We start from the raw sequence: 23,696 nt of genomic DNA on the forward strand, positions 1-23,696 counted from the left end.
ATGAGGATAAAAGTTACTATCAGTCTTTTGTCTTTATCTACTTGAAGCATTCTAGAAAGCAATGATTGCTGGCAAGAATGATCCCAAACCACAATATACCATATAATTGTTAATTTGAAAGAGATTGGGAAGAAATTAAGAGTATCTAACCTGTATCCTTCCTGTTGGTTATCATCAGTTCATAGACTTTAACCTTTTAAAATCAAGGATGACGAGAGGCTCCTTAAATTACATAGGCAATTTTTAGGTTAAATATGAAAAGTAATAACTATCTTAAATAATTTGGGGCAGAGTTTAAAAAAAAGTAAACAAAAAATACTTGTTGCTAATATATTACCATCAAATGAGGATTTTTTTCCTAATCACATCTGTCTTTATATCTATCATTGGATTCTGCTTTCTTTTTTTTTTCTTGTTCTTTTGCTTTATCTGAGATGATAAAAAATGCCATTCTTTAATTGCTAGCATGTAGCAGGTAAATGTGCCAATTCATGCATTAACCTTTAAATATTGTCATTATTCCTAAACTATAAGTAATATCCAAATTTGGCATACAACAAATATAGGTGAGTACAGGGAGAAAAGCAATTCCCTATACATAATTGGTAGAGTAGAAATTGGTACAGCCATTACAGAAAACTGGATGGAGTTTCCTCAAAAAAATTAAAAAATAGATTCACCAGTAATCCCACTTTTGCAACACTTTTAAGAACAATCATGTTGGGGCCAGTGCTGTGGTGTAGAAATTTGAGGCTTCACCTGTGGTGCCAGCATCCCACATGGGCACCAGTTGGAGTCCTAGCTGTTCCACTTCTGATCCAGCTCCATGCTGTTGCTCCTGGGAAGGCAGCAGAGGATGGCCCGAGGGCTTGTGACCCTCCAAACAAGTGGGAGACCCAGAGGCTCCCAGCTTCAACCTGGCCCAGCCCTGGCCATTGCAGCCATTTGGGGAGTGAACCAGCATATCAAAGACTTCTTTCTCTTTCTGTCTCTTCCTCTCTCTCTGATTCTGACTTTCAGATAAATAAATAAATCTTCACTAAAATAAAATAAAAACAACCGAGTTATACAGTTCACTTCTTAAGTTTCTTTCAGCACAGAAATACACACAGCACAGACACATACACAAGCACACTAAAAACTATTCACCTCTTTGTGATTTGAAACAGCATGGATGGAATTCAAGAATATTATGCCAAGTGAACAGAGACAAATACCCCACATTTTCATTTATATGTGGAATCTGAAACATTCGAATTCAATGAAGTACAGGTAATATGATGGTAACTAGAAGCTGGAGACTGGGAGAATGGAAATATGATGTACAAAGAGAAAAAAAAAAACACAATTAGAATTTTGCTTTCTTTTTTGAGATATACTGCATAGTGTGGTAAATATGGTAAGTAATAATGTGTTGGATAAATATGTTTGAATATTGCTAAGAGTATATTTTAAATGTTATCAACACAAACTTATATTTGAGATGATGGATATGTTAATTTACTTGAATAATTCCACATGTGTTCATAGAGCATAACACCACTCTGGAAGTTTATTCAACTGTAATTTGCCAATTTAAAATAAAATCTTAAAATTACACATATAAAAAAGAAGTGGAATCATGCAGAATTATCAAAAGACAAAAGATTGTTCTTGTACTGAATCTGCCATACTTCACAACCCTGGGTTACTATCATTCTGATAGTTTGAAAGCTAAATTGTAAAACATGTCCAGCTATACATACAAATTAAACAGCGTCAGTCCATGGCACACTTTCAACTCCTTTATGGTAGATGGCTTTGTAAGGCAATATTATCCCAAGAAACAACTTTTTTTCATGTAATATGTTTTTCATGTGTAATACTACTCTGGAAAGAACTGATATTTGCATTCTCATTTTATTTTAACTTATAAAAAGGCAAGCACTTGACCCCAAAAGCAGATCAAAGATGAAAACTCCTTGGGTTTACCAAAGGCCTCAATGCCCTGGACCCCTGTGCAGCAAGTTAATCATCAACTCTTCTGGAAAATTGTTCAGTAAGACCCTGTAAAAACTCCCACCCTCTTTCATTTATTCCATATAGGCTCATTTTTCTGTCACTTCTCAGCACTCTCTAAGGGGAACCTCCTTTCTCCTTCTCTACTTAAGAATTCAGAAAATCCTTAGCTCATATCACACTTAATAATTCATCAATCAACCTGATTTCCATGTTTTTTATGGCTCAAGCTGCTTTACTTTGCTATTTCTTGAAAGATATTCCCAGTCCTCACATGCTTTTAATTCCCCCAAATCAGTCTGTGTAAAATTGAAATCATTTTCTCCCTCTGCATTATCATCAATGGCATGCTAGATTGGTTTCAGATTGCTGTTGTAACAAAATATCAAATGTTCCAGGGATGGTTTAAAACAAAGACCATTTCTATCTTAAAATCCCAGAGGACAGGAACCCAAAACATTTTTCATAGGGCTGAAATCAAGGTTTCAATAAGCCGGTTCCTGCTAGAGCCACTGGGGCAAAATCTATTTCTGACTCTGCAAGCTTCTTCGTGGCTGCCTGCGCTTCTTCATTTGTGGGCAGATCACTTTAAGCTGTGCCTTCATGACCATCATTCTTCTATGACTCTGAATCTCCTGTTTCCTTCTTGTGGAACGTTTGTGATTACAATGGCATCACTCAGAGAACTCACAGTAATCTTCCCATCCTAATGTTTTTAAACGCCTCTGTGAATTCTCTCTTGGCATATAAAATAACATATTTATGAACTATGAGGATTAGGATGTGGACAGATTTAAACAGGTCACTACTATGTTTCCCACACATATCTCCTTTCCAGATTCAAAAGTAGTTTTCCATCCATGTCTATCTAGTCATAAATTCCATATTTTCCTTCTCTATTGTTTTTATTATCACTAGTAAAGTTCATCCAAGCTTCCACTCTTAGCTAGATGGCTGCAAAGGCCTTGTTCTTTTCTCTGCCTTTGCTCCATACCTTCCCTCCTTTCTTCCAAGAAGTCATCTGCGTGCCCCATTGTTTGTTTCACATGAACTTTTCATTTGTTCCATTTGACCAAAAATACCTTAAAATTCTGCATACCTTTACAATAACACCAAAATACACCATATGTAGCTTGATGCTTTACATAGCCTGTGCCTACACTATCTTTCCAGTTTTAGTACATGTGCTGCTGAAGCGAGCACATGACTATGCTATTTTTAGAGGTCATTGCTTTTGCTTCTCTTTGTTACCTAGTCAAAGGTCATGAATAGTATTGTTTCTCATGACCTCTGGTGATGAAATTTGTCTACATGAGAATCCCCCTAGACACACCAACAAGGAGTGTGCTCCTCCAAGAGGATCATGTGAAATCGCACCATGTGTATATGCTGTGCCTTTAGAACTTACAGAATGTCAGGTCAATGAGCTCAGACTGTATGCTTCTCATTTTATTTCCTTGTGTTTCTTTATGCATCATTTCTTATATATTCCACCTTGCTCATTCAATTGTACAACAGATATTTTCTGCAGATCTAATAAATCCCAGACATTTTTGTAAATGTTATACTCCCCCAATCTGGAAAACTCTTTTTTTCCCTTGCCCCTTCCATTCCTTACTCCTTCACTTTCTCCTGCTTTTCCTCCCTCACTCCCTCTGTCCCTCATTCCTCTCCCAGATCCTCGCTTCCTTCCCTCTCTTTCCCACATCTTCACATACAAATATCATTTTCAACATTTCATTTGCAAACACAATACAGCATACAGCCACATTCTTATCTTTGTGAAGCCCACAGTTGATAAGGGTCTCTTTTTTTTTGTATTCACTACTAAAACTCTCAATATGTCTTTCACATAGGGAGCCATCAAAATTATAATACAGTTCTGTTTGAAATTTCAGAACTCCATCTTTACTAGCAAAATTACCTGTGTTTTGCCAAGCTGTCAAAATAGCTGGCTCAAAAGAATTATATAAGGTTTCTTTTCAATAACTTATAGTTCATTGAGTAAGATAGATTCTTAACACAGATGAGACTTTTCACATGCATTTGTTTTTATTTTTTAATTATACTTACGGAAAATTTTTGTTATATTCCCTCTGGTTAATTCATAGTCATTTTTACATCCCATTTGAATTGCTAAATCTCATAGAAATTCACTTTTGAACTACAAAATATAATTGTAGCACCTTGGTATATTCCCTTATGCGACCCTGTCTTTTCTTCCTACTACTTTCAGCAGCTGTGACATTCAAAACACAAAATGACTGATATTATATGGGTATGAAACAATAAAATCAGACACTCTCTTGAATGTTATATCAGGGTTCTTTGAATTCCCTGATTGACAGGTTTTAAGCAGTAAGCAGTCCCGAAGCAGCAGCGTAGTGAAAACTGCTAAGCTGGCTTGCCACACTCCCATAGAATCTGCCAGGAGAGAGACAATGAGCCCAAATCAATTTGGACAGTTTACTACTCACACTGAAAACATAAGGTAGATCAGCATGGTGTTGGCAACTCACATTCCTAGTCCCGATGGATAACACCAGGCCAGGAATGCCAGATGACAGATAACACACGTGGCAGGTCTCTCTGGCATTGTTGATCTGAGTCCAAACAACAACCAAGAAATGTTAGAGTCTACAGCTGCACACAATGAAAAGGGAGAAACACAATATGGTAATTCCCATGTCTCATTAGCACCAGAGAGACAGATAAGAAATTGCTTAATGGCAGCCTCCTGCAAGTTAGAGAGAGAGATGAGAAATAGTCTAGTAACAGTTCCTAACAATTTACTATCTATCCTATGTTGTGTGGAGAATCAAAGGGCATTCTGTCAAGACTTCAGTGACTCTCCAAGTTTCTGACTTATATGGAAACATGCAAGATTATGAAGGTTATGAGGGTTTTATGGCAAAAAACATTCTGCAAAAAAACAAGTGTTTCCCATTTATTGTTGACAGTGATGTGCCAAGTGGAAATGAAGGAATCCTGGATAAGGACCAGAATGAACTGAATATTTACTAGTTGATGCAGATATATTTAATATTCGAACACTTATACCACTACATTAATTCTCAGTGGTCATATATGCATTTATCTGCTTGACTACTTAATATCTCATTCCTAACTAAATAAGTTTCATCCACAACAATGATTAACATCTACTTTTTCCTAATCAGTGAATGAATAATTGTCAAAATAGTGCTTGGTAGATACTAGAGGCTTAATAACTGTTGTGTGTACAAAGAAATAAATGAGTAAATTCAATGCTGATGCCACATACTACAAAAAAAAAAAAAAAAGAAAGAAAGAAAGAAAGAAAACCACAGGTTTCCTATCTTCCTTAAGAGTACTTAAATTGTTTCTTGAGTTGTGTCTGAAGAACCTCAATAGTCACAAGAACTTTGTCTAGTTGAATTTTTTGGTGATTTCAATTCCTCATTGTAATGGTATAAGGAATGCTTCTGGAGGAGACTTTTCCATGTATCATCTGCGTGTCTCTTCTCTGGCAGCTAATTGGTGTGACCAATAATGTTTGCATTTCCTTCTAATAAGCAGAGGAATGATGGCTTAGTACTATTAATCACTACGTATACTAAGGGGACAGTGGATGTAATCCAGCTTGAAATTTTGTGGATGTCAGAATCAAGTCAACAGATATATTTCCAAAATATAATTTGTTTTTTCTATGTGAATCCACTTGAGTGTCATGGTCCCTGCTATTTTGCAAGTCATTCTGCAATTTCAAGGCTGCATTAAGCCAATTGTTTGATTTTGTCACTGCCAAAGTAGAGCAGCTGTACTGGATGCTTACCCCAAACATCTTTTCAAAAACCATATTCCGTGAAGTGAATTTTGTTGAAAGTACCAGATATTGACACATTACACACCAGCTTGTCAAACTTCCTTCTTCTCCAAATAGGTGTTTGTTTCCTACTCTAAATTCATTTTATTGCTTTTTTGTAGAGAATTTTTTCCTACATTTTCGCAGCCTATTTCCCAGTAGACTTTTGTTTTTTAATTCTTTTCACTCGAATTTAAAAGTGGAACAGAAGAGAAACTGTAGGGAACACTGAAGCCTTAGAAATGTGGACTTTCTAGAAATAGGATAAAAGTCTCTGAACTAATATCATTATCTCACCTCTCTTATTACTGAATAGAACCAAACTACTCTCTTTATATAATCTTTATTTTTTTTAGAATATATTAACTAGCAGTTAATATTTTAAAGTCAAGTTCTAAGTAATTTACAAATATATTTAACTGTCAAACAATGGGGCAAAAAAGTATTTTGTTTTTATTGAATAGATTTGCCAAAAGAAGTTTGTGCATGTCCAGAAAACTATTACCAAGCAAGAGAAATAAAATAAGAGTAATATTCATGGTTCTAAAACCCTCTCAAATGCCTTACTTCTATCAATTATTGACTGGCATTATCTGTTCAAAGAGGTCTATTTTAAATTTTAACACAGTAAACTGCTTCATGACTCAAATAGAATTCCTAATCCTCTATTTCTCTACTTTTTCCTATAACACTTAATTTACTAATATACTAAGTAATTTATTTTACCAAGTAGTTTTTACTACATGCACTTGAGTGTAACCTCTTCTAAAGATGCAAATTTTGATCAATGCAGAATCATATGGGCACCAGGAAAAATGCTTGGCAAAACTAGTCTTACAAAAGAAATAACTGATTGAATGCATTCTCTGTCTTTATATTATCACATGATTTAGGTCTTTGGAAGGATTTGAAACACTATTGATAAGGATATAGAGATGATTCTCAATAAGTGATAAAGAAAAGATGATGAGGATGATGACAATGATAATTTAAATCATAATTAATGGAAGATGTCATTTTAATAATCAGGCTATGTCCATACTATTTAATATTTAGTCATCTTATTACCATTTCTAAGATCTTATTACCATTTCTAAGATTCACCTCATTTTCCAATAAATACATCTGCTAAATTATTAACAGAATTATGACTGTTATTTAAGTCATTTCAGATTAATTCTGCAAGTATTTTTCAGTTATGCATCATGTACTAGTCAGTATAGAAATTATATTATAAATAAACAGAAAATATAGACCTCCCTTTTCAAGAACATTTACTGTGTAAAAGGATATAATATACTAATTACTTGTTACTTCCCATTTTACATAAGGTATATACTTTAATAATGAATGATATAAAGTTCTGGTTCAATTTTAGCTTAATTTTATTATACTTAGAGTGTCAAGAAGAATGTAGACTTGAATTCTATGTTGCAAAAGCTAACTCTCACTGGCACCACCACTCAATAGGCTAATCCTCCGCCTGCGGCGCCGGCACACCTGGTTCTAGTCCCGGTCGGGGTGCTGGATTCTGTCCCGGTAGCCCCTCTTCCAGACCAGCTCTCTGCTGTGGCCCGGAAGTGCAGTGGAGGATGGCCCAAGTCCTTGGGTCCTGCACCCGCATGGGAGATCGGGAGAAGCACCTGGTTCCTGCCTTCAGATCAGCACGGTGCACCGGCCGCAGCGTACTGGCCGCAGCGGCCACTGGAGGGTGAACCAATGGTAAAGGAAGACCTTTCTCTCTCTCTCTCTCTCTCTCACTGTCCACTCTGCCTGTCAAATAAATAAATAAATAATAAAAAAAGCTAACACTCATTGTATACTATTGGATAGGAAAATCTGATTGAAAACTTTCTGGTGGATAGTGGTGCAAATCTTATTTTATATGTTTAAGTATATTTTATTTAAGCTAATTAGGATAATGACTAAAACCACATGTAAGAATAAAATATAAATGGTCCCTAAGCGAAAAATCTACATAGAATAACCACATAAACTTTATGGACTCATTTATTAAATCTTAAGTGCTTACATCTAATTAAATGCTTATAATTGGAGGTATCAAAATGACACTAAAATATAGCTTAAAACTCTCATTTCTTTGTCCTTGCCTTTCCATTTACCAGCTTTATGATTATTATCATCCATAATAGATATCTGAATTGTGTTTCCAGAGTAAACCAAAAATGGGAGTCAATCAGTTTCTCTGTATGTCTCTTTCTCTTCTTCCCTCCCTTTTCTAAATCTCTCAAATTTAAAAAAAAATGATGAAATTCAAATTGAGATTTCATTTGAAGTATTTCATGAAACTACCAAGTTAACAGAGGAATAAAATAAAGTTTTTTAAGAATGTTTTCATTAATGAATTCTTCATGTGAAGAATGTATCATAGTTGTAGAAACATTAGGAAAATAATTAACCTAATTCTTCACTAGATTTTCCTTCTCAATAAAACAGTACCATAGCATTTATCTAAGTCAAACCTTTGTTCTTAGGCTGAAATTGGTTAAAAAAAATGGGAAATAAAACCCCAAAACAAAACAAAAAATAAAAGAAACCGATACACAACTTTTTTTTTTTTATCTTGGACTTTGGGATATTTATCTGGAAGTCAGAGCTACAGCTTTGTTTTCTACAGAAATCAGTGTGCATGATTTATTTCATTAGCTATATTGCTTATATAAAGATGAAAAGAATTGCTTAATTTCTGTTGGCCTGTCTCATATTTCACTTGTTTATTCTAACAGGTAAAGAAGTTTCATGATGTAATACTGCATCTGTCAAAATGGGGGTTAAATGTTAATTCCACCTGTCTTGTAACTGTCACTTTGCTCTATCTATTTAGCTTCCACAGGAGTTAGTGTGTTCCAGTGTCATGACCATGATATATTTCTGAAAAATTCACAATTGGGTTATAAATAAAGAAATGAATCTGTTTAAGTTATATACATTTGATGAACATGAAAAAAATCATTTTTTCTGGGTAGTTTTATAAACATTTCAAAAAAGATGTTATGTTTACAGTTATTATTATTTTGTGTATCTTTTATTCCTTTCTTCATTCAACCACTCATTAATTAACCCTAGCATTCATTAATTCAGCTCCTAGTTTGCCCATTCACTCATCACTTATCTTTCTTCTTATATGTTCTCTATTCTATTACCCACCCATTCCTCCATTTCCCTTCTCCATACATCCATCTATGTACCCATTTTTCACTCTTCCATCTTTCAGTTCACCTTTCCTTCCATTATGCATCCACTCATTCACCTCGCCAACCCAGTTACAAGTATAAGTAGTTAACAACATATATTTGAAATACAAGAAGTGTTACGTTAAGCCTATCTCCACAAAAAAGGAGAGGGTTGGTCTGAACTGAGCGAGGACAACATTAATCATCCTAAATGTGACTGATGCTAGCTAAGTCCTACTTACTACTCTTAAAATAAATTTGATATGAGATCTTTAATCATATTTTAGCTGTTGTTTTTCAACAATTTCTGGTGATAATATTTAAAGATGCATACTTTTCAAAGTATATTCAGATAAATCTCCATTATTTTATATAGATATATTGCAAATTAAACACCCATTCATACATGTACATAAAAATGCAAAATCTCTTGATATATGAGCTTACCCTATCGATCAGTAGAGGCATTTCCTCCATTATCTGTTTATTTCTTGAAGTGAAATTAGTACAGGACTTTAGATAAGTTTACCAACATTTACCATTAAAACTGATTCCAACCCTTGATACATGCTTATCCTTCACCTGCAATATCAAGTCCACATGTTAAAAATATATTGCCTTCAGTATGTTTCAATTTTGTTCACCTTTTCTCCATTTAACTTTATTAATCTGGTCCAAATTAGTACCATTTACATCTGAATTGCTTCAATAACCTCATGTGAAGAAAGGAATTAACAGAGTAGTTTAAAAAAAGATCTGCTTGTAAGATTGGCCTTAAGCTTGCATCTGGGTACTTGAATTTTGTGAAACTTCCCACCATTGCCTGATAAACAATGATTAGTGACACTAAATTCCTTGCCCAAACAACATAAATTTTATGAATATCTACTTTCTTTATGGGAGTTTGGTATTGTGGTATATAAGTGTCTATATAACCATCTTCCAGTTATAACCAACTCCTTGGTTCAGGGAAATTTTTCTTGTTGAAAAAATATTTCATGTGTGTTATCAAAACTGGTTGCTAAAGGAATTTAGCAGGTCTGTTGGACACCATGAAAGGCCTCTTGGACATTACTGCATGATATCCTCTAGATTTTGCCCCATGTATCTTCCTTCTTGGCTGATTTTATGTTCCTTTCCTATCATAAAATCAAAGTCATACATGAGTTCCATGTTGAAAAATGAACTTGTAACTTTGTGACAGTTCTAACAAAAAAGTAAAACAACAAAGCAGCTTGAGGTTCTAAAAAAAAAAAACATAAAAAAATATTAAAGAGCTCTCCTGAGGCTATACACAGTCTGGTGTCAAGATACTGCATGTATGTCCTAGGATACAACCTACTTAGACATCATCAAAATGGAATAAAAGACAGATTTAAGCTATATCCTATGCTGTAAGCAGACCCATTTTCAAAGAGTAGGAACTTAGAAAGGACTTCAGCACAATGACTGACCAAACTGGTTGAACAATAAGCTAGTCTGATTCAGATATAACTCTAAGAAATCAAAACTTATGAATGAATCACTCTCATCTCTGATGATCTGGAAAATTACAGATATTACAAGGACTGTGCTCATTCAGGAGAAACTGAAGAAGTAATTTCTATTGCTAGTTTCTGGATGAACATGAGATGAAAATAAAAATTCATTGAATTATAAATGCAATGTCCAAGTCAACACACAGGTCCATCAATGAAGGCTGAAAGTCTAATTGACTAATGGGACATAAGCAGAACTGTTAATCAAAGAGTCCTTATGCTAATCCAGGATTGGCCCTTGAGTTGTCAGGTATACAAATGAAAGGAACAGGAAACAGATCTGAACAGAAACATCCAAGGCTACAAAAGGTGAGGAGAGATTTCACAAATTGGTTTAGCAAGGTTGGTAAACAAGAAAGAAGGAGATCAAGCAAACAGTAACAACAAAATTACTATTGAGATTTCCTACAGTATATTATGTAAAGTATCTAATTTTCATCAAAAACTATTGATACATGAAAATAAATAGTAACAAATGACTCAGTTATTCATAGGATTAAAAATTATAAAGGTAAAAGAAATTGCTTTTGAAGTAGTTTAAATGATGCACGTGAAAAACAGTATTCTAAGGAGTTATTACAAATATTTACAAATAACTAAGCAAGTAATGCCTAAGTAGTAAAATGAAGATATGATGTCAGTGTCTTATCAATAAAAGAGAATATATGTTTAGAATATATATGAGGGCAGAATCTCATACGAGATCTAGATTGATTCCCAGCTTTTCCGCTTCCAGTTTTGATCCGTGGTAATGTTCCTAGAAAGCAGCACCGGGAAGTCCAATATTTGGGCCCCTGCCTCCCATGTTGGAGAACAGATAGAGTTCTAGGCTCCTGGCTTCTGCATGGCCCAGTCTTGGTCATTGCAGCCATGTGGGGAGTGAACCATCAAGTGGAATTTCTCTTTCTGTCTCTCTTTGTCTCTCTAACTCTGCCTTTCAAGTATGAAATAACTAATAAATAAAGCTTTAAAAATACCTAAAATACCTAGAACCAAATATATTTTTATCTCAGCATTACTTATGATATCTGAAAGGTGCACACACCTTATTGCACATAATTTGCAAAATGGATAATTGAAATATGTGTATCCATGCAAAAGAATATTATATAGCAATTAAGAAAAATGAAATACTATTATATGCTGCAACATAAATGAACCTTGAGAACATTATGTTAAGGGAAACAAGCTAGATATTGCATGATTCTATTTATATGAAATGTACAAAATAGAAAAATTTATAGAAAGAATCATTACATTAGTATTGCCTAGGGTTAAGGGGAAAGAGGAATAGGCAGAAACTGCTAATGCGCATGGGTATTCTTTTGTGAAAATATTCCATAATGAGATACTGGTGATGGCTGAACAACTCTGTATATGTAATAAAGCCATGAGTTGCACACTTTGTATAGATAAACTTTATATCATATTAATTACAACTCTCTAAAACTACTTTTAAATATAGAAATAAATCAAATGAAGAAAGCCAAAATTTACATGCCAGAAAGAAAAAAAAACATTAGGGGACAAAACAGAGGTGAAAAGTGAAAAGCTCAAAGACCATTTTTATTGATTGATGTTGTTACAATTGAGGAGGAAAAAAGAGGTAGGAGTAGTTCACAGAGAGCCATGGAAGCTACACTGAGATTAAAATTATTGCATAAGGCCTAGACAGCAATGATCAACATTGAAATAGAAAAATAGGCAAACCTTAATTTAAACAGACAACTCTTCTTTCAAGAGCATGGAAGTAGGCCAGTGGAGTAGTGTACCACATTAAGCCACCCTATGCAAAGCCAGCATCCCGTATGGGTGCTGGGTTTGTCTCCCTTCTGCTCCATTTCTTTTTTTAATTTTTTTAATTTATGGTAAACAAACCTCATGTGATTCATATATACAGCTTTTGGAACATAATATTTCCCACTCTATCCTCCCTCCCATGCATACTCCCACCCTTCCTGTTCCCTTCCCTCTTAAAATTTGCAGTGATCTACTTTCAGCTTACTTTATACACACAAGGTTTACCCTACACTAACTAAAGAGTTCAAGAAATAGTATGAAGAAAAAAACACTGCTCTACAATAGTAGAGGCAAGGGCTGTAAACAATCATTGAAGCCAAAAATTGGAATACAGGTTACCCTTTCATTTGCTGATTTCATTTTGTTTGAGTAAATTTCCAGGAGTGGGATGGCTGGATCACATGATAAATCAATTTTCAACATTCTGAGGCATCCACATACCATCTTCCACAATGTCTGCACCAGTTTACATTCCCAATAACAAGAGATTATGATACCTTTTACCCATATCCTCACTAACATTTATTGATTGTTGATTTCTATATGGAAGTCATTCTAACTGCGATGAGGTGAAACATCATTGTGGCTTTGATTTGCACTTCCCTGATGGCTAGTGATCCTGAGCAATTTTTAATGTGTCTGTTGGCCACCTGAATTTCTTCTTTTAAAAAAAAGTCTATACTAAGACCTTTCCCATTTCTTAATTGGATTATTTGTTTTATTGTTGTTGAGTTTTTGAGCTCTTTATAGATTCTGGCTATTAATCCTTTATCAGTTGCATAGTTTGAAAATATTTTCTCCTCTTTCTCCCAGTTGTCTATTCATTTCGCTAAGGATCCTGGGAAGGCATAAGAAGATGGCTCAAGTACTTGGGCCTTGCACACACATGGGAGAACCACATGGAATTCCGGACCCTGGATTTAGCCTGGTCCAACTGCAGACATGGTGACCATTTGGGGAGGAAACAAAGAGATGGATTTTCTCTCTCTCGCTCTCACTCTTGTTCTCGCTCTCTCTCCCTTTCTTTTCCCCTCTCTGCAACTCTGCCTTTCAAAGAAATAAATGAATCTTTTAAAAAAATGGAAAACAGCTAAAAGAATAAGTCTGGAGGACTGTACCGTGGTGTAGTGGTTAAATCTGCCACCTGCAGTGCCTGCATCCCTTATAGAGTCCCCATTGCTACACTTCAGATCCAGCTCTCTTGTATGGCCTGGAAAAGCAGCAGAAGATGGCCCAGATCCTTGGTCCCCTGAACCCACAAAGGAGAAATGGAAGAAGCTTCTGTCTCCTGGCTTCAGATTGGCATAGCCACGGCCATTGCAGCCATCTGGGGAGTGAACCTGCGGATGGAAGATTTCTCTCTCACTCTCTTCCTCTACCTCTCTGTAACTCTTCCTTTCACATAAGTAAATAAATCTTAAAAAATTAATAATTCTGAAGTCAGTGAGTTCTCTCAGTGATTCAGGAGAGAAGAAAATCTGAACTAAAACAAAGAATGTGAGGATGTAGAAAAATATGTCCTAGAACATTTTTACAATAACTTTTCTATGTATATTTGTGTACCCACTACATCCTACTGTAGACTTCTGAGTTCCAGAATAAATAAAATTATCTGCTTCCCTCCTTTCAGGTTTTCCCATCATGAAAACATCAGGGAGGAGTGGAGAAAGATATGGAAAGGATGCATTTTGACATCCAGTTATGTTGCTAATCTCTGGAATTGGCAAATAGGAGTCTATTCGGGGATATGTGACTCTTGCCAGTGGCATCTGGAAATTAATGCTGAAATGTGGTCTCCAGCTTGCAAAGAATTTGGGATTTTACTGCACAGATTTAAGAGAATTGGCACCCACTCACTGCTTTCTATCACAGTGCATGGAAAAGCAAATTATGCATCAATGTAGATATGAACCAATAAAGTATATTAAAGATGAATCTACCTATAATAACATTCAATTAAGTTCAGCAATTTTTAATAATTAGTAAAAGATAAAGCTATTATTTAATATACAAAGCTGTGCTGGAATAAAAGACATATATTTCAGCTGTGACTCCAGGTCTATTGCCAGGCCCCCACTTGCTCCTTTCACTATTTGCCAAATCAAAACTCCCCATGATCTCCAGTGCCTTGAGCAGTTTGACCATGCTGCTCCATCTGTTTTCAAAAACCTTCTCCAAATATTACACCTGGATAACTGCTTCTCTTTCCAAACTGAGTTCAAATTTCAATTTCTCTTCAAAATACTTGTGTTCCAATGATAACTCCACATCACTTAGCACCGCCAAAATGACATTACATTTTCCAACATTGCTACTCTCTACGCTACAAAATTTCTTATATGTGTTCATTTGGCTTATATATTAAATGTGTGTATCTATATATATATATATTAAAACTGCATGTTTTTGTGAAGATGTAATTGTATGAAACATGTATAAATGTTTATACATATAATTTTAGGTGAATTGAAAGTATTTGGGAGTCTAAGATCCTGGAGTCAGAGTTCCTTAAACTTTGATAGACACAGTTAACCTGTCTGAAGTCTGGATTTGGTAATACTGTAAAAATTCTTAAAGCAATGGTTCCCAAAAGTGTCTATATATCAAAATCAACTTAACAACTTCAAACAATAATTATGATTTTGTCCCTTACACATCCATGTTTATTTGAGCAGTCAGGTGCATTTCCAGGCTTGAAAAATCTTACAAGATTCTGAAATGATCGTACCGTGTACACAAATTTGGCTACTACTACAACAATGGTATTATGGCAGTTAAGCATGATTATGTACCTATGAATTAGTAGCACATCCCCTGACCCATACCTGACATTTAATCAATAGTGTCCTTATTATTTGTGAACTTTTAAAGACAGAAATGATGATTTACTTATTTTTTGTTCATGGCATATAACTAAGATATTTAATACAAGATATTTAGTACAAGGATAAAATAATATGAATAAATTATTATTAAATGAAGTTCTCCAAAATGGTAGCTTCTACTTCTGTAAGGAATAGTTGCCCACACTCAGATAACAGCAGAACAGTTTGAATACTGAGCCTAAAGTGGCATGTCATCACAAGGGAGAATCAGTTGGGTAAATGCATTTTCCCTGAAACAAGGAGCTAAAGAAGGTGAAGGGTGAAGAAGAAAAGGATAAAAGCAGAACCTAATATTTGCAAAGTTTGCCTCTGTGCTAGGCATTGCATAAAAATATGAACTACCTCAATTTTACAGAAAAAGTTAAGACCCAGAAGATGAAAAATTGGCCCCAAGTCATAATAGTCAGTGGAAAACATAAGACTTTTATTCAAGGTTTTCATACTCCAAATTCAGCATACTTAAAGCTTTTGCTAAATTGCAAAAAAAAAAAAAAAATCACTACTCAATTCTATACAAAGGAGCTTTATATGGATTTCTTATCAAAAATCCATGAATGATTTTTTTTTTTTTTTTTGACAGGCAGAGTGGACAGTGAGAGAGAGAGACAGAGAGAAAGGTCTTCCTTTGCCGTTGGTTCACCCTCCAATGGCCGCCGCGGAGGCGCGCTGCAGCCGGCGCACCACACTGATCCGGTGGCAGGAGCCAGGAGCCAGGTGCTTTTCCTGGTCTCCTATGGGGTGCAGGGCCCAAGCACCTGGGCCATCCTCCACTGCACTCCCTGGCCACAGCAGAGAGCTGGCCTGGAAGAGGGGCAACCGGGACAGAATCCGGCGCCCCGACCGGGACTAGAACCCGGTGTGCCGGCGCCGCTAGGCGGAGGATTAGCCTAGTGAGCCGCGGCGCCGGCCCCATGAATGACTTTCATAACAAACTCTACACTACTCAAGATATGTTTCTATAGCCAACATGTAGTCAATTCTGATTGCCCATTACTATGCTAAAAATAAATTACAATAAATTGGAACAATTGGACATCAACAAATAAAAAAGTCTCACATGGTTAAGTCATAAATTATATAAACCTTATATTCAGGTGGATAATAGATTTAAACAAAGATCCCAAAAATTAAAACATAAATAAAACTTATGAGTAACTTCCATGACTTGGGTTAGGAAAAAATATGTTAGACACAAAAATCCTCCAACATCATAGAAGCATTTATAAATTTGACTTCATCAGAATAGGCATTTGGTTTAGCAATTCAAACACAATTTGGAATGCCTGCATCCTATCTGAGTGCCTGGTTTCAGTCCAGGCTCTTCCGCTTCCTGCTAATATGTACCCTGAGAGGCAGCAGATGATGACCAAGTTATCTGTGTCTATACCACCCATGTGGGAGACTCAGATTGAGTTGTAGGCTCCCAACTTTGGCCAAATCCAGGCTATTGTATGCATTTGAGAATGCACCAGTGTATGAGAGCACCCCACCACCACCATCTCCCTCTCTCTCCATCTCTCTCTGTACTTCAAATAAAATAAAAATAAAATAATAAATTTAAGTTGATTAAAAACAAAATGCTCCTTTTCTCATTTAAAGTCACATTTAAGAAAGCGAAACCAAACTCCATACTGGGCGGAAACAGTTGCAAGAATATAGCTGACAAACACTCCTATCAAGAAAATAGGACGAAAGACTGACATTGTGATACAGCAGGTGTGCAATGCCAGCACACATATGGGTGCCAGTTCATGTCCCATCTATTCCATTTCCAATCTGGCTCCTTGCTAATGGCCTGGAAAAAGCCACAGAATATGGTTTAAGTGTTTGGGCCTCACCCACCAGTATGGGAGACCTGGTTTCAACCTGACCCAGCCCAGAGCTGATGTGGCCATTTTCAGTAGAGAACCAGCAGATGAAAGATATTGCCCCCCATTCTGTTCTCTCTCTGTAACTCCAATTATCAAAATAAATAAACATTTTTTAAAAAAGAATATATGAAGACCCATTAGAACTCAATTATTATAAAACAAACCATTCAATATAAAAATACAACTTTTTAAAATAATAAAAATCTTTGAACAGGCACTTAAAAAAGAGATACAAATAAAATTAGGTATATGATTTGTGTTCAACTTCTTTGATGTTAGAGAAATATAGATTACAACTTTACTCATCAACACACTAAGCCAAAATTCAAGTCACTAAATTCATGAATCTTATACATTGATGATGGGAATAGATTGCAAAATTCAAACAGGAAACAATATGGAAGTTACTTATAAAATTCAAACATGCAATATGATATAATTAGTTCATTCTAAAGTTCATCCCTGAGAAGAAACATTTATATTCACACAGAAACTTCTTTGTGAGTGTTTATAGCAGTATTAGTCATATAGTCCCAAATTTAAAGTCATCAAAATATCAATTAACTGATTAAATAGAAACAAATTGTGGGCCATGTATACACAGAAATGAAATTAGCATTACAAAAGTGAAAATGATTGATGCATACAACAATATGGATGGACTGAATAGCATTGTTCTGTGTTTCCAATTCTATGACATTCCAGAAAAGGCAAATAAATGAATAAAAAGTGACAGAAAACAGAGGAAATGAACCAGCAGATGTTTTGTCCATCTATCTATGTATCCATGTTTCTATGTATCTGTCACCTAGATAAAACTATACCTGTATTTCTCTCTCTCTCTCTGTGTTGCCTTGCCTATCAAATAAATAAAAACAATTACAAAATATATAAAACAATGATGGCAGTATGATATATCCTCATTAAATGACAATGACAGAAGCTGTATATTTGTCAAAAATCAATGAGTTGGGGCAGGGCTTGTGACAAGTAGGTAAAGCCACTGCCTATGACCTTGGCATCCCTTTTGGTTGCCAGTTTTAATCTTGGCCACACCACTTTTGATCCAGCTCCCTACTAGAATGCCTGGGAAAGCAGTGGAAAATAGGTCAAGTACTTGGGTCCCTACAACCACATGAGAGACCTGGATGAAGCTTCTGGCTCCTGGCATCAACCTGGCCCAGCCCCGACTCATCCATCTTCAAGCTCATGCATCCTGGGAGGCAGCATATGATTACACAGGAGCTTGGATTCTTTCCACCCACATGTGAGATCCTGATGGATTTTTGGACTCTTAGCTTTTAACTGGCCTAGCCCCAGCTGTTGAATGCATTTGGGAGTGAACCAGTGTCTCTTTTCCTTCTCTCTGTCAAGCTGGCTTCCCAATAAATAAATTAATAAGTCTTTTGAATAAATAAACGAAATTTCCAATTAAATGATGGGTTTCATTGAATGTCAAATATATTTCTAAAGAACCTTTATTATTTTTTTTTTTTGGACAGGCAGAGTGGACAGTGAGAGAGAGAGAGACAAAGAGAAAGGTCCTCCTTTTCTGTTGGTTCACCCTCCAATGGCCACTGTGGCTGGCGCACTGTGACCGGCGCACCATACTTATCCAAAGACAGGAGCCAGGTGCCTCTCCCGGTCTCCCATGCGGGTGTAGGACCCAAGGACTTGGGCCATCCTCCACTGCACTCCCAGGCCACAGCAGAGAGCTGGACAGGAAGAGGAGCAACTGTGACAGAATCTGGTGCCCCTACCGGGTCTACAACTCGGTGTGTCGGCGCTGCAGGCGGAGGATTAGCCTATTGCGCCGCGGCTCCGGCCTAGAACCTTTATTTTAAAAGATTTATATATTTACTTGAAAGCCACCTCATACAGAAATAAAAAAAAGAAAATTCTGGCTAAGATGTGGGGAAATGGTTCCCTAACCCATTGTTGATGGGATTGCAAACTACTACAGTCATTGTGGAAGACAGTATGGTGATTCCTCAGAAAACTGAAAATACATCTAACATATGACCCAGCCATCCCTCTCCTTTGATTTTGCCCAAAAGAAATGAAATCAGCATTTGAAAGGATTATCTGCATACCCATGTTTATTATTGCAGCTGAATTCACAATAGTTAAGATATGGAATTAATCTAGACGTTCATCAATTTATAACTGGATAAAGAAATAGCGGTTTACTTACACTATGGAATGCTACTGAATGCTAATGAAATACTGTCTTTTGCAACAACATGGATGCAACTGGAAAGCATCATAGTTGGTGAAATAGGCCAGATCCAAAAGACAAACACCATGTTTTCCCTGATATGTGGTAACTAATAGAGTCCAAAATATTGTAATGTTCATATATCATGAACAAAACTGACATTTTGGGAATTTACTATTGTTTAGAACCCTGTCTCTACTGTTGAGCAATACTGATTTTTTCTTCTTACAAAAAAATAAAAAAAGAAGCAATAAATTTAGAGCTGCACAGAGAGAGACAAAGAGACAGAGAGACACACAGAGAGAAAGGTATCTTCTATCCTATGGTTTACTCTCCAAATGGCCACAGTGGCCAAGGCTGGGCCAAGCATAAGCCAAGAGCCAAGAGTTTCATCTAGGTCATGCACTTGAGTGACAGGGGCACAAGAAAATTTGGTCATCTTCTACTGTTTTCCCAATCTATTAGTAGAATGCTGGATCAGAGTGGAACAGCTGGTACACATTTGAGCACCCAAATGGGATGCCAATGTCACAGGTGGTAGCAGTAGCCACTGTGCCACAACACTGACACCCAAGAAAGCCAATATTTTAGATATAAATACGTTAAGAATTTGCTTTTGGATGAGGCTTCACACTGTGCAAGGGATTAGATTTTGAAAATGATGGTGGGACATGGTCCAAGATTTCCACTTACTTGCAATAGGCCATGTAACTCCCTGTAGAAAGTACTTTAATTGTTTTTTTTAATTAATTAATTTATTTGAAAGGAAGAATTGAGAGAGAGAAAGAGAAAGAGAGACAGAGACAGAGAAAGGGAGAGAGAATCTTCGAACTGCTGGTCCATTCCCCAATGGCTATAACGGCCAGACCTGAGTTTGTCTGAAGTTAGGAGCCAAGAGATTCTTCTTGGGTCTCCCAAGTGAGTGTCATGACCATCTCTGCTACTCTCCCTGGCACATTAGCATGGAACTGGATCAGAAGTGGAATAGCTGTGACTCAAACTGGTGCCCATATGAAACACTGGCACTGCAGGTGGTGACTTTACCAGCAATGCCACAATGCTGGCCCCTTTAATTGTTTTCTGATATGTGAATTTCATCTAACATAATGTGTCGAATTTTGAAGTTCCTTGAGAATTATCTCTTGAATGGAATGAATTGTGCTTTACCTTGTTGATAAGCTAGAACTTAAAGAGTGAATTTTCATTTTCCTGTATGCAGGACTTAATTTGGGATTTAATTTTGGGATATTTTTCCCCAAACATAGACACTAAGAGATGAAACATCTAAATAAGGAAAAATGACATAACTTATTTTAAAATTATAATGAGGCCGGTTCCGCGGCTCAATAGGCTGATCCTACGTCTGCGGCGCTGGCACACCAGGTTCTAGTCCCGGTCAGGGCACCGGATTCTGTTGTGGTTGCCCCTCTTCCAGTCCAGCTCTCTGCTGTGGCCCGGGAGTGCAGTGGAGGATGGCCCAAGTGCTTGGGCCCTGCACCCCATGGGAGACCAGGAGAAGCACCTGGCTCCCAACTTCAGATCAGCGCGGTGCGCTGGCCGCAGTGCACCGGCCACAGCGGCCATTGGAGGGTGAACCAACGGTAAAGGAAGACCTTTCTCTCTGTCTCTCTCTCTCTCTCTCTCTCTCACTGTTCACTCTGTCTCTCAAAAAAAAATTATAATGAAAATACTTTGTTTCAGAAAATTATTAGCATGAAAAGTAAAATAAAATCTTACTATAATATTAATTAAGGTTTGTTAGAGCTATTAAGTATAAGGCATTGATAGCCAATAACTTAAAATGCCACAATACCTTCAATATAAATGTTGGAAAAAAACTGACTTTCTACTTTTCCTTTGAGATAACAAGAAGATTCATGATGCTGTGCCCCTTGGGATTCCACGAAAATTATTTTTATGTCCGTACTATCTAAACAGAAGATTAACTATCAGTCCCATCTCAGACTTGCCTAACAGCAAAAACACTTATTTTTCTGTTAGTCTGCTACATTAAAATAAAACAGAATAACAACAACAAAAGAACTAGAGTAGATAATTAATGCAGCCAATATTTTCTTAGAGCATATGTAGTTATTTCAGACTTCCTGTCTCTACATACATCATTAATGCAATGTAGTGATAATTTGCATTTTGCAGTTGAAAAAATGACACAGAGTTTTTGGAACTCACTCAAGAGCTGGAAGAGCCAGGATTAAATCCAGAACCTTTAAGAATTCAAAAGACTTTGCAAACAATATTATGATAAAAAAGTAAAATTCCATTTTTCTAAGAATAATAGCTAACATTTAGTGGGCACTTATGTACCAGGCACTGTTGTGAGTTGATATATTACTTGTATTAACTCATTACATTCTCAAATAACATTACAATGAGAAGTCATCAATTTCATTTTACAGATGAGGAAGAAAATGACAAAATTTGCCTATCATATCCAAAACCATAATACTGCAGTTGACAAAGATCATCTTGGACACAGCAGGCTGTGATCCAAATTCTCTGCTTTTAAATAATGCACACTTTTGCCTTTTGTATGGGTTTAGGATAAAGAGAGGGAGCACAGTTGTGAATAAAATACAGTCTTAATAAATGACTAAAATTAATATGATCAATCCAAGGCCTCCCATCTCTCTTATTACACAGAATATTTGAGTCTACTTATGCTACAGTGAAATGCATAACTTTAAATGAGAAAAATTTTATACCCCATTAAGTAAAAACACAGTTTGCACTCATTAAATTGCATATTAAGGAGAAATAAAAATAAACAAAATGTGGGATTTTTATTTATTTTTGGTATGTTTCTTGGGTCCACTACTATATGTTCAGCCTCCTTTCCTCTCTCTTTTTGTCTTACAATGTTAAAAGACAGCTAAGTTTAAATAATAAACAAGAAAAATCAAACTAGAATTAGAATCACTGCACCTGCTGATCAGCTGAAAGTATCTGCATAGTGTCAAGTTGCTGTTTGCATATACTTCACTGACTGAAAAGATCAGTCATGCCCAGGATCCTTGTGATTTTCAGAGCAAGTCAAGAAAGGGAAACTGATTTTCTTATTTTGAAGTCCCATGGAACAGGAGTCTTTTTGTCATCAACAAAATGAAACACTTTCTAAGAAGTAACTGTTATTTCCCTCATATTTGACACAAATCTAACTTTGAGGTTCCTTTCTCGCCTCTCTTCACTATACCATACATTTCAGCAAGTTTCTATGGCAAGTTATTGAGCTGTGATGCCAGTCCAAACTGTCCCCACCCTTGGTGCGACATTTTTTCCTAATAAATACAACATTCTTAGCTTACATTGATTTCTTTCTTCTTAAGAACATTTTTCTTTAGTTTCAATTCAAAATCTCTTTCTTTAAATATTTTAGATAAAAGTTCTGAACAGGTAGACAGAGTGGTAGATGCTACAGACACTAGTATTGGCTCCCATCTCTGTTTCCCTCCCCTCCTTCTTGGCTCAAGATACAAAATGCCACCTGTGCTAATCAATGGTCCCCCTTGCCAAGTATCAACAGTCTCAGGCCTGGAAACAATTGGATACACACTCATGAAGCCTATTAGCTTTCACCATGCTCCAGGGAATTCCAATTACGGTACTGAACCTCAGTGACTCTTTCAGCCATTTCACCAGGGTGCACTAACATCTTGAGGCTGGTTTCCACCACAGTCTGTCTTCTCTCCACCTAGATTTGCATCCTGAAGAAGACAGCAGACCCTCCAGGCCACAACACAGGAAGAAGAGAAGGATGTCCTTAGTCCACATGTTTATATATACTTAGTATAGCATCACAAGTCAATCTGAGCTGGTCCAGTGGTAGCCTTTTCTACTGTGGTCCACTGGACAGCACTTTATCCTGTGCCCTGTCCCACAGTCAGGATATGCTAGAATATGCTCTAAATGAGAACAATGCTAGAATGGTTCCAAGTAGCTTAGCAAGAGTTTAGGCATTAGGCAGAGTTGGCATGATCACAGCTGTAACTGTGCCAAAACAGATTTTACTGACTTAAGCCCATGGAAGAGAGCAAGAGGACATCTCTGGGTTCTGCTTTCACCTGTGATTACTATGTAGTCCTCAGAGGTACACAACACTTCCCACCATTTCCAACCAGATCACCTGTACTCAAAAGATAGAAGAGGCATCTTAAACTCAATCACAGGTGAGAATGAAGGTGCCACTTAAGAAGCAAAACAGTGTGGAGACTCTTATCCAGTCTCTGGATCCCCCTAGATGTCTCTGGAGAGCAGCCCTCTCAAATGTCAGATGCTTAATCACATGACCCCTGAGGAATTCCTATTAGCACACTGGCACTGGGGAGAGGCA

At 36.5% G+C, this 23,696-nt stretch overlaps 1 protein-coding gene across 2 annotated transcripts in view; it reads right to left on the reverse strand.

Annotated features, from left to right (window-relative positions):
- The window catches only part of LUZP2 (leucine zipper protein 2), a 527,801-nt gene that overhangs the window by 108,440 nt on the left and 395,665 nt on the right, over positions 1 to 23,696 (reverse strand). The gene's annotated exons all lie outside the window — the stretch shown is intronic.

This window comes from Oryctolagus cuniculus, chromosome 1 (assembly GCF_051225735.1).
Source record: "Oryctolagus cuniculus isolate XC-2025 breed Fujian yellow rabbit chromosome 1, ASM5122573v1, whole genome shotgun sequence".
Lineage (NCBI taxonomy): Eukaryota > Metazoa > Chordata > Mammalia > Lagomorpha > Leporidae > Oryctolagus > Oryctolagus cuniculus.